This window comes from Pipistrellus hanaki (genome assembly GCF_964339955.1).
Source record: "Pipistrellus hanaki genome assembly, chromosome: 10".
NCBI classification, from domain to species: Eukaryota; Metazoa; Chordata; class Mammalia; order Chiroptera; family Vespertilionidae; genus Pipistrellus; species Pipistrellus hanaki.
Genome location: NC_140512.1, coordinates 6,441,280 through 6,451,302, shown reverse-complemented (window position 1 = coordinate 6,451,302; position 10,023 = coordinate 6,441,280).

Here is a 10,023-nt window from a genome sequence, read left to right as displayed (position 1 = left end):
TTCTGCCATTACCATTACAGGAATTGTTGGAGAAAATCTTGAAGGAAGAGGTAAAAAAAAAAAAAAAAGAAAAAAGAAAAAATTAAAACCAACCTAAGAAAGGACCAGCCTTAGCAATACGGAATAATAAAATGTTTTAAATCTCTGCTTCAGTTTGGTTCTCTGAAAATACTTAATGCTGGAAAATTCTGCTTTGAGTATGCTGAAGGTCTAACTCATCTTTTATTAGAGAGCACTAATTAATTTTTACATAAGAAACTTTGTAACTTTTTCTGTTTGAAAATAAGGGAGTTTTGCAAAACTCGCATCCAGTTATTTTGCATCGTGCATTCAAAATGCAGTTAAGACTCTATTGAGGCTATGTGAAGTTCAAGTCAATTTCAGTTAAGTTTGTGATTAATACACTTTCTTTAGTTAGTCAGTTGATCTGATAATGCTCTGCTTTAAGCTAGCAGAGAGTGGATTCTATACCCAAGTCCCTCTTAGAAAATGCAATAATAACAATTATTATTTGGCTTTATAAGTATTGCAAACCCTTTTTCTGAGCCTCTCGGCATATTAAAAAAAAAAAAAAAGATGTAGATTAACTTTCCCATTATCTAGAGCTTGAACCAGATTGCTATTTTCCAAGTTCAGAAAATACCACAATTAAATTTGTAAAGAAAGGCTTTATCAAAACAAAACAGAGAAACAAGGACTTTGTAACAGACAAGAACATTCAACCAGGAGCGACGAGGTGCTAGCAGCAGGTTTCAAATGAAAAGTAGTACTATTTCCTGAAAACTTTAAAAACAAAACAGAACAACACAAATTCACTGAGCTATTGCTGTCATCGATTTTGTTCTGTGATTATTCAGCCAAAAGAAGCATCCCCAACATCTATGACAGGCAGCGAGTCACACCCTAACATGTTCTCTTCTAGACTAACACCAGACTGCTCTGAATAAATACACCCCAGGCCCATGGTCGGCAAACTGCGGCTCGCGAGCCACATGCGGCTCTTTGGCCCCTTGAGTGTGGCTCTTCCACAAAATACCACGGCCTGGGAGAGTCTATTTTGAAGAAGTGGCATTAGAAGAAGTTTAAGCTAAAAAATTGGTCTCTCCAAAGAAATTGCAATCGTCCTGTTGATATTCGGCTCTGTTGCCTAATGAGTTTGCCGACCACTGCCCCAGGCCTCTGCGCTGGTGTTGTCTGTAGCTAAGTTCTGGCCGATGAGGTGTGAGTGGCACTGCCCTGAGGCTGCCTGAGAACCTGCCTGAGGAGAAGGCCAGTGCGTGCCTTTTGCCGCTCTCCTTGGCCATTTCCATCCTCCTGCCAGGAGCACAGAGGCTGCCGTCTTGGATAATGAAGTTGAAACTTCACATTTGGAAGGAACCAGAGAAAAAGAGTGAGGAGCTCTGCACCTGGAGCAGCCGTACCAGCCCAGGACGGCCTGCCTGGACTTTAAAATGAGAGAGGAATAAACATCCATCCTGCGTAAGCCCTGCATTTGGGGCTTTCTGTCCTTCCCCGTCCAGCCTGAACCAATGAAGACACCGGCTTTAGGGTCCACTGAGGCCAAGTGGGGAGCAAACCACTACCCAGCTACAATCCAGTTAAAAAGACAGGGACTGTTTTTATCACATAAAATTAAAAAATAAAAGCAAAGCAAACAAAGATAGACCTCACAGTAGAAAGCATTTTCTATAATACAATTTTAATACAAAGCGAGGCCAGAGTTCTTATCCCAGTTGCGTTACTAATTCCCACCACTGTATAACGAAATAAAATGAATGTATAAATCATGATAGATACCAAGTAGCAATGATTTGTTCTCAAGAATGTGTGCGAATAGTCATTTTGTTATATGGCATCATAGAGCACGTTTACCTTTATCTATAATAATAAAAGCATAATATGCTAATGAGACTGGACGTCCTTCTGGACGAAGCCAGCGGCCAGAGGGAAGCCCGGGTCCGGGGTGCGGAGGGAAGCCTGTGCTGGCAGCTGGAGAAGGAAGGCCTACTCTTGCATGAATTTTGTGCATCTAGTCTAGATACAAAAATACTCCCATCCAGATTCCTTGAATCCAATTGAGTGCTAGCCAAAAGCTAGCTGAAGAGAAAGGTATTGCTATTGTAAAAGTAATTAAATTAAATAACATTAGAAAAATCAAACCTGCAATTCCTCCTCTTCCCGGCCACCCCTTCCTGCCATCCACACACTCTCAGTAGATGATGACCTCACCTCTTCTCAGAGAAGATAGAAGCCTGCAGATAGGAAGTCCCTCCAGATTTCCTAACCCACTCATGTTTCTGTTCATCCCGGCCTGGCCTCCTTCTCTGCCCTCCCCATCTGTGCCTCGAGTCCCACACCTCCTGCCTTCTCAGGAAAGAAGTGCTGTTTACATACTTTAAATGTCTTCGCAATTGGGTTATTCCCATCTGCTTTTAACAAGTTTGTTTCACCCATTTAGATGAATGTTTCCTGCCCAAGTCTCCATCCTTCCTAGGTCATGTTTAGGGGAACACTGTCAACGCCTGCCTGCGTGATTCCCCCTTTTCTGTGCTCTTACAGCTGGTCTCAAGGCTGAGAAACGGGTCCCCACATTTAATCTGGTCACAGCCCAGTCTTCTGAACCGAGAAGACAGATACTCTGTCTCTTTTAAGTGATTGCAAATATCTGCTCCTGCCCCACTCATGTGTTGAATCCTTGGTCTAATTCTCAGAATGAAATCTTACGTTCCCAATTTCCTTATTCCTCAAGAGTACCTTCCTGTGACTACAAAACACACAGTCCTGGTTTTCACAGCATTTTCCTAACGAAGAGAATTCCTCAAAATCTGTGTCTATGCTTGCACTACCCAGATAATAGTCATGTAGTCTTCAGATTCCATATACTAGTATAAAGCTCACTGAGAATTGCAATGTTAATTGAGCAGGTCCACTGGGGGGGGGGGGGGGGGGAGGGAGAGGGAGGATGAAGTTGCTCCTAATAGACTTTATTGAAATAATTTGCATTTACATCAAGAGTCTACAAGATTTCCTCTTTTACCAATTTGTATTTAGCTACTTACATAGACCCCACTGCATGGAAGCTGAAAATAAATTCAATAAAACTAGAGTGGATATGTGTAGAGAAACAATAAATGTTTCACATTTATTGAAGTGTTTTTATGATCATGTGCATCAGTAAGAGGAAATTGGATGTCTGACCCACATGGAAAAGATGTTAAAGCATGAGAACAAATGATATACTTCTGAGTCAAGCTGATCAGAGATTGTTTATGTGTTTTAGGAGCGCACTTTCATTTCCACCTTTCCAAGTGCCAGTGCTGAACCCAGGCAGCAGGAACGGCTGCTTCATCTGAATGTTATGATGGCTTTCTGATTTGTTGCTACTTAAAGCCATCACAGTAGGGCAGTGATTCCCCAAAACATCAGAAAATGTGATATTGAAAATGTCCAGTATTAGCTTCCTTCAGATGAAACTTCCCGAGGAGTAGGACTAATAAAAGACAAGCCTGTGAGTGCGTGATGAGCAGTGAGGGACACTATGATTACACTGGGTGACTCTCGTTTAACTCACACATGGGAATTCTTAAGGGGCTTTTCTTCAGAGAATCAGCACAGCATAGGCACTGTACTCAAAGGCTCTCGTTAAAAATAATTGAAAATAATTTTCAATCAAAATTCACTTTATAAAAAACTAAGCCTTTTCAAAGACTGAAGTTTGGTTTGCTTCTATGCATTTTATAGAACCACAACATAATTTTAAGTTTCCCAAAGTATTGTGCAACTCAATTTTTAAAATTGTGTATATATTTTACTTGATATAATTTGAATTCTACCTATAGCTGTCTAGATTATATGCCGAGTAACACTAATATGAAAATCAAGAATGTGAATATATTTGAAGGGACAAAATTTGAGGACTTTGGTTAATAATTTATGTGTCAAATATATTGTTTTCTTATATTAGCTTTTATTTTTTAGAAAAAGAAATGACATATGAAATAGGATATGCTTTCTACTAATTCATCCAGGTACATCTTATAATATATGTCATATCTTAGAAATTGAAATGACTGAAATGACTAAAAATTTCAAAGCGATTGAAACTTTAAGTTGTAAAAAATGTCTTTCAAATATTTTCAGTTGAGGGAAAAAAACACACAAAACACCCACTATCACAACAAAAAGGTGAACCACAAAGATATCTAGAAAAGCAGAAGACACTTTGTTCTGTTATCTGCCAGAGGACATTATTTCAGATAATATCTAAGATGGGCCCTTTGGCAAATTATAGCTGAATCAGTTTTGTCAAGTTTCTCTAATTAACATTGGTTCAATGTAAGTCCTTCTCTTTTGCAATCATAGTGCTGCATAATTTTTTTTTTTTTTTTTTTTTTTTTTTTTTTTTTTTACAAATATTGTATTTGTAAATAGCTTGAACAGGAATATATTTTGTTTTAGACAAAATACATTTTTTAAATGTTACTTGAATGACTTTGAAAATGTTTAACTTTTCCATGTTGATGTATGGCCTAAATAGTTTTTAATTTATTTAGGTCATAGCATGTTAGTATAGATATTACAGATATGTAATATATTTTTATGTAGAAACTAGAGGCCTGGTGCACGAAATTTGTGCACGGGTAGGGTCCCTAGGCCAGGCTGGTGATCAGGGCTGATCAGGGCCTTCCTTCCCCTAGCTGCCAGCCACCGGCCAGGGCCTTCCTTCATTTCACACCACCCCCTGGTGGTCAGTGCATATCATAGCAGGCCCTCGAACTCCTGATCAGTTGAACTCACAAGGGTATAATTTGCATACTAGCCTTTTATTATATAGGATGTACAAACTAAAATATTTCCCTCAGGTTAGTTTAAGCAGGGTGCTTTTCACTTTTGAAAAAGACAGTTTCCTTTAAAATATTCCATATGAACACTGTTCCCCTGGAAGTACATGGTTCTATTTTATTTAAAAATATGAAAACGAGGACTATGCTCTTCTAATGGGTAGCAATTAAATACCATAATAAAAGCATATAACTTGGGGATGTCCTTTTTTGTGTTCCACTAAGTTAAAGCAATTTTTCTACATTAAAAAAAGTATGTATTTCGACAGTACTGCATACAAATATAATAATGTTTTACCTCTTAGAAAAAAATTAAGATGACTTTAAAAAGATAAAGCGGAATACTCGTAGAAGTATAAACTAAGCGGGTTGGAGAGGAATGGAGTTTGCCAGGCTTTTCCTTCTAGTGTGTGATTCTCGGGAAGGCATGATGCTTTCAGGATCAAAGCCAAGAGCTAAAATGAAGAAGCAAGGCCCTGACGGACAGTAATGTGCTTTCAGAATGGTGAACAAATGGACTGGGGGACGGCAAAGCCCATCAGCATGGCAAATGACGTAACCTCCATGTTCTTCACTGTGCCACAGGCATGTTTGTGGCAGGCCACACGTTGTGAGGACTGGGTCACAATTTGTCAACAGCACTGACTTCCTCTGCTTACTAAAACTTGATCCAAGAGATCACATTAATCATTCAACAAGTAAAAAGTAAATGGGGAAGAATTAAGATCCAGATTTTCGAGGGAAAACGTTATAAAATTATGTTGCAGGGGGTGAAAGTGAAAATTGTATTATGAAATGGGATGGAACATAGATTTGATATGTATTTTTATACAATACTCCATATTTTAATATGTAAATATAAATAATATTATCTGTCTATATAATATTCCTATCTCCTCAATCTTCTCTTTAATCTCTTGAGTTAATATTTGCCTTTTTTTAATCACACATTGATTTATTGCATGTCCAGGCTCCTGCTTTGGTCCTGGCTGAATTGTAGCTATTCTATGAGCAAGTATTAACAGACCACATTAACAATATTGAAAAAATGTTATTGTTATATCGCTTTTGAAAATGTCTACTTCCATTTTCAAAGAGCAAATGCCATTGGTTCAGTGTTGTACTTATATTTTTAAACATAAACTATAATAGATCATCTTTATTTCCTCAGCTGAGCAAATAAACTTAAATAACTGCAAATAAGAGCTAGAGTTCTTATTTAATTTTTGAAGAGTGATGCTTCAGCACCGAATCTAAGACTTAATTTTGGTCCATTGCTTTTTTTCTGGTGTTCCTGGATCATTAAAAAGCACCCCCACCAGCCGAAACCAGTTTGGCTCAGTGGATAGAGCGTCGGCTGTGGACTGAAGGGTCCCGAGTTAGATTCCGGTTGGGGGCATGTACCTTGGTTGTGGGCACATCCTCAGAGGGGGTGGGTGTGCAAGAGGCAGCTGATCGATGATTCTCTCTCATCGATGTTTCTAACTCTCTGTCCCTCTCTATTCCTCTCTGTAAAAAATCAATAAAATATATTTTTAAAAAAAGCACCACCCCTATGTGTTAACTAACATTATTGTGGTGAACACTTTGCATTATATATCAAGTTATAGCATTGTGCACTTTAAACCTATACAATGTTATATGTCAGCTTTGGGAATTGGACCAAAACCGGCTCTCTGACATCCCCGAAGGGTCCCAGATTGCAAGAAGGGGCAGGCCAGGCCGAGGGACCCCACCATCCAGCACGATCAGGGCTGGGGAGGGACCTCAGGAGGGCTCCAGGGGGTGTCTGGCCCATCTAGCCCAGTACCAATCAGAAAACTCAATAAATAAAACAGCCCACCTGTCTCAGCCACTCGTAGGAGAAAGAGGACAAATATATTTAATGTTTTGGTCACTAGTTAAGGTTGTTTATACTTAAGTGGACCTAACCAGTATTTTTTCAGATTAGGTCCTTCCCCCCCTGCCCCCCCCAACTAGAGCTGAGATATATAAACAAGGACAAAAATTAAATGGGGGTGGGGCTAAAAAGGGGAAGGAATAGAAGAATTTCTGGGTATAGTAACATACCATGCAAATTATAGGCAAATATTCAAGGCAGTGCTTCAAGTCTTGTAAACATGTTTTCCTTTTCTGTGCTTAGTAGTGGGACACCATAGAAAAAAGGAAGAATTTGGTTGAGCCTTTTAAATTTTATTTATTTTACTCTTATTGGTCTTAAAGTAGTCATTTGTAAAACACTACTGTTTAATATTGACAAGTTTGAAAGTCACTGAAAAAAATTAAATGGCAGTTTAATGTTAACAGCTGCTTATGGTTATCAAATCCATCAAAGCCCTTCATGAATATATTAGGCGCAAACCCACTGAATTACTGCTGCGGCAGACAGCTTGGTATTTTAACATTGCTTTGTGAGAATAGATGTACTGTAAGAAGAAGACCATCTCAAGTCTGGATAGGGAATATTAATTTTGGTTGAAGGGTAAAGAGGACTGTTACCTGGAAAGAGAACCAGGTAGCATTGTTGAAAAGTCTGAAATGGGATGGTCAGTATCCCCTTATCTTATTCCTAATTCCTAGAATCCTACAAACACAGAATTTTAAGCACTCAAATTCAGTCTGTATTAAACTGCTTATTATTCTTATATATAAACTAGAGGCCTGGTGCACAAAATTTATGCATGAGGGGGTGTGTCCCTCAGCCAGCCTGCACCCTCTCCAATCTGGGACCCCTTCAGGGATGTCCAACTGCCTGTTTAGGCCTGATCCCAGTAGGATCCCAACTGCCCTCCCCTGCAGGGCTTGGTTGCTCCCAATTGCCCTCCTCTGCAGGCCTGGTCCCTCCCAACTGCCTTCCTCTGCTGGCCTGGTCACCCCTAACTTCCCTCCCCTCCAGGCCTGGTCACCCCTAACTGCCCTCCCCCGCAGGCCTGACAGCCCCCAATTTTCCTCCCTTGAAGGCCTGGTCCCTCCCAACTACCCTCCCCTGCTGGCCATCTTGTGGTGGCCATCTTCTTCATTGATGTTTCTATCTCTCTTTCTCCCTTTCCCTTCCTTTCAGAAATCAATAAAAAATATATTAAAAAAAAAAAAAAAGGTGTAAGGAAGGAGGTTAGCTTTAGTTATACGGAGATATACAGTCATGTGCTATGTAAGGATTTTTGGTCAACAATAGACTATATACATAGGAGAATACTATATATCCTAGGTGTGTAGTTGGCTATAATATCTAGGTTTGTGTAAGTGCACTCTATGATGTTCGCACATAAAATTGCCTAACAACACACTTCTCAGAATGTATCCCTATTCTTAAGTGGCACATCACACACACACACACACACACACACACACACACACACACACACTCTTTGAACTGGAGGATTTATTTACTTTTGAGAAGATAGATCATGAGATTCCCCCCCCACCCCAGAGTCTAGAATCTTCTTTGCAGAATGCTGTGGGGCAGCTGCTACTTCTCTTGAGTTGAGATTTAAAGTTTCATCTATTATTCATTTTTATCTATTATAATATGACTAGTTTAAGAAATGTAAAGTATGATTTGATTTCCTTCCTAGATTTTGTTATGGAAACAAGAGAAATAAGAATATATTTTTCCTAGCCTCTGTTTATTTCTCTTTCTGTCTTATAATCAATTTCAGTAACTTTAACAATAAACAGCAGAAATGATAGAGTATACAAAGCCTTGCCCAAGTGAATCCATCATGAAGCTGTGTCTGAAAATAGTTTCCTAAGCAGGGGAAATGTGTTTCACACAAAAAGTCCATTTTCTGTTATTGCCTTTTTCATTTGGACTACTAGATGCTATATATTTTAAGGCCATCTTAATAGTTTCCTGTCTCTCAGTAACAAGAATGACTTGTCATAATGAGCAGGGTAGGCACTGTCCATTTGATACACTCCTGAAAGCTGTCTATTTGATACAAGAGTAAATCACCTCAATTCCTTTGTGGAATGAGTTGAGTATAAATAAAAAAATGAGACACGAGAATAAAAAAAAAAAATCTGGCCAAGTCTATCGGAAGAAAACAAAAGGTAGGAACACTTGGAGGCCTAGTTTAATATTAAAAAAAATGACAAGACAAAGAATTATATCTAATAACTGTAAAGGGAGAAAGAATCCTCACTAATACAAAATGCCCATGAAATATAATAATTTCTTCCTTCTTTAGAAAGAAAGATAATTTTGTAGTTTAAGAATAATAATTCTTTGAAGTTGGAGGGCCAATGTTGTAAAATGATTCTATACTCACCTTTACCTCCACTGAAAAGAATTAGAATTTTCATTACTCTTTCTATAATTCATTATATTGTCTAAATCTGAGTAGAAATTTCAGTTTTCATTTTAGGACATGGGTTTTTTTCGGAGGTGTCTTTTTGTTGTTATCTTGTATGTTTTACTTCAATTTTTGGTTTTGTTTTATTTTGAGAAGACTCCAAAATGTTCTAATTTTTCTTTTTACAATTAGTGTGTGGTGTACCTTTTAGAGAATTATTTACAAAAATGTTATTGCATTTGACTAATTTTTTCTTAATGTTACTGAGACTTTTTGGTATGAAATATTAATAGAGCTATTATTCTATGTCAGGTTTACAGATGAAACTTATGACAAACTTCGTGCCCTATGATTCTCAAAATCAAATCTCAGGACAGTTAGCATTAGAATCCCTAGAAGGTTTGTTTAAAAATGCAAATAATCAGGCCCTACTCTAAATTGTCTGAATCAGAATCCCTGAGAGTGGGACTTCAGAAGCTCCATTGTAACAGGTTCTTTCTGTGGTTCTAATGCAAACTAAAGTTTTAGAGCCAATGATCTAGTCAGGAGGGTAGAGGAATAAACAATTTACATCGTGCTTGGAGCTCAATACTATCTTCAAAATACAACAGTAACATCTAGGAAAAAGTTTCTCCATGGCAGTAAGTGTTTGTTGACTAAAGGATCAGGTTGGAGTGAACATATTTTATAATTCTACTCTTCTAATCACTAACAATTGGATGTATTTACTTATTTATTTATTTTTAATTTAATAAATCTTAATTGTTCAGATTATTACAATTGTTTTTCTAGCAATTGGATGCTTATAGATGGACAGTGGTATCCATCCACCTCCCTACCTACCTATCATTTATATATGAAGTCAAAATGATAGTTACTAGAACTCC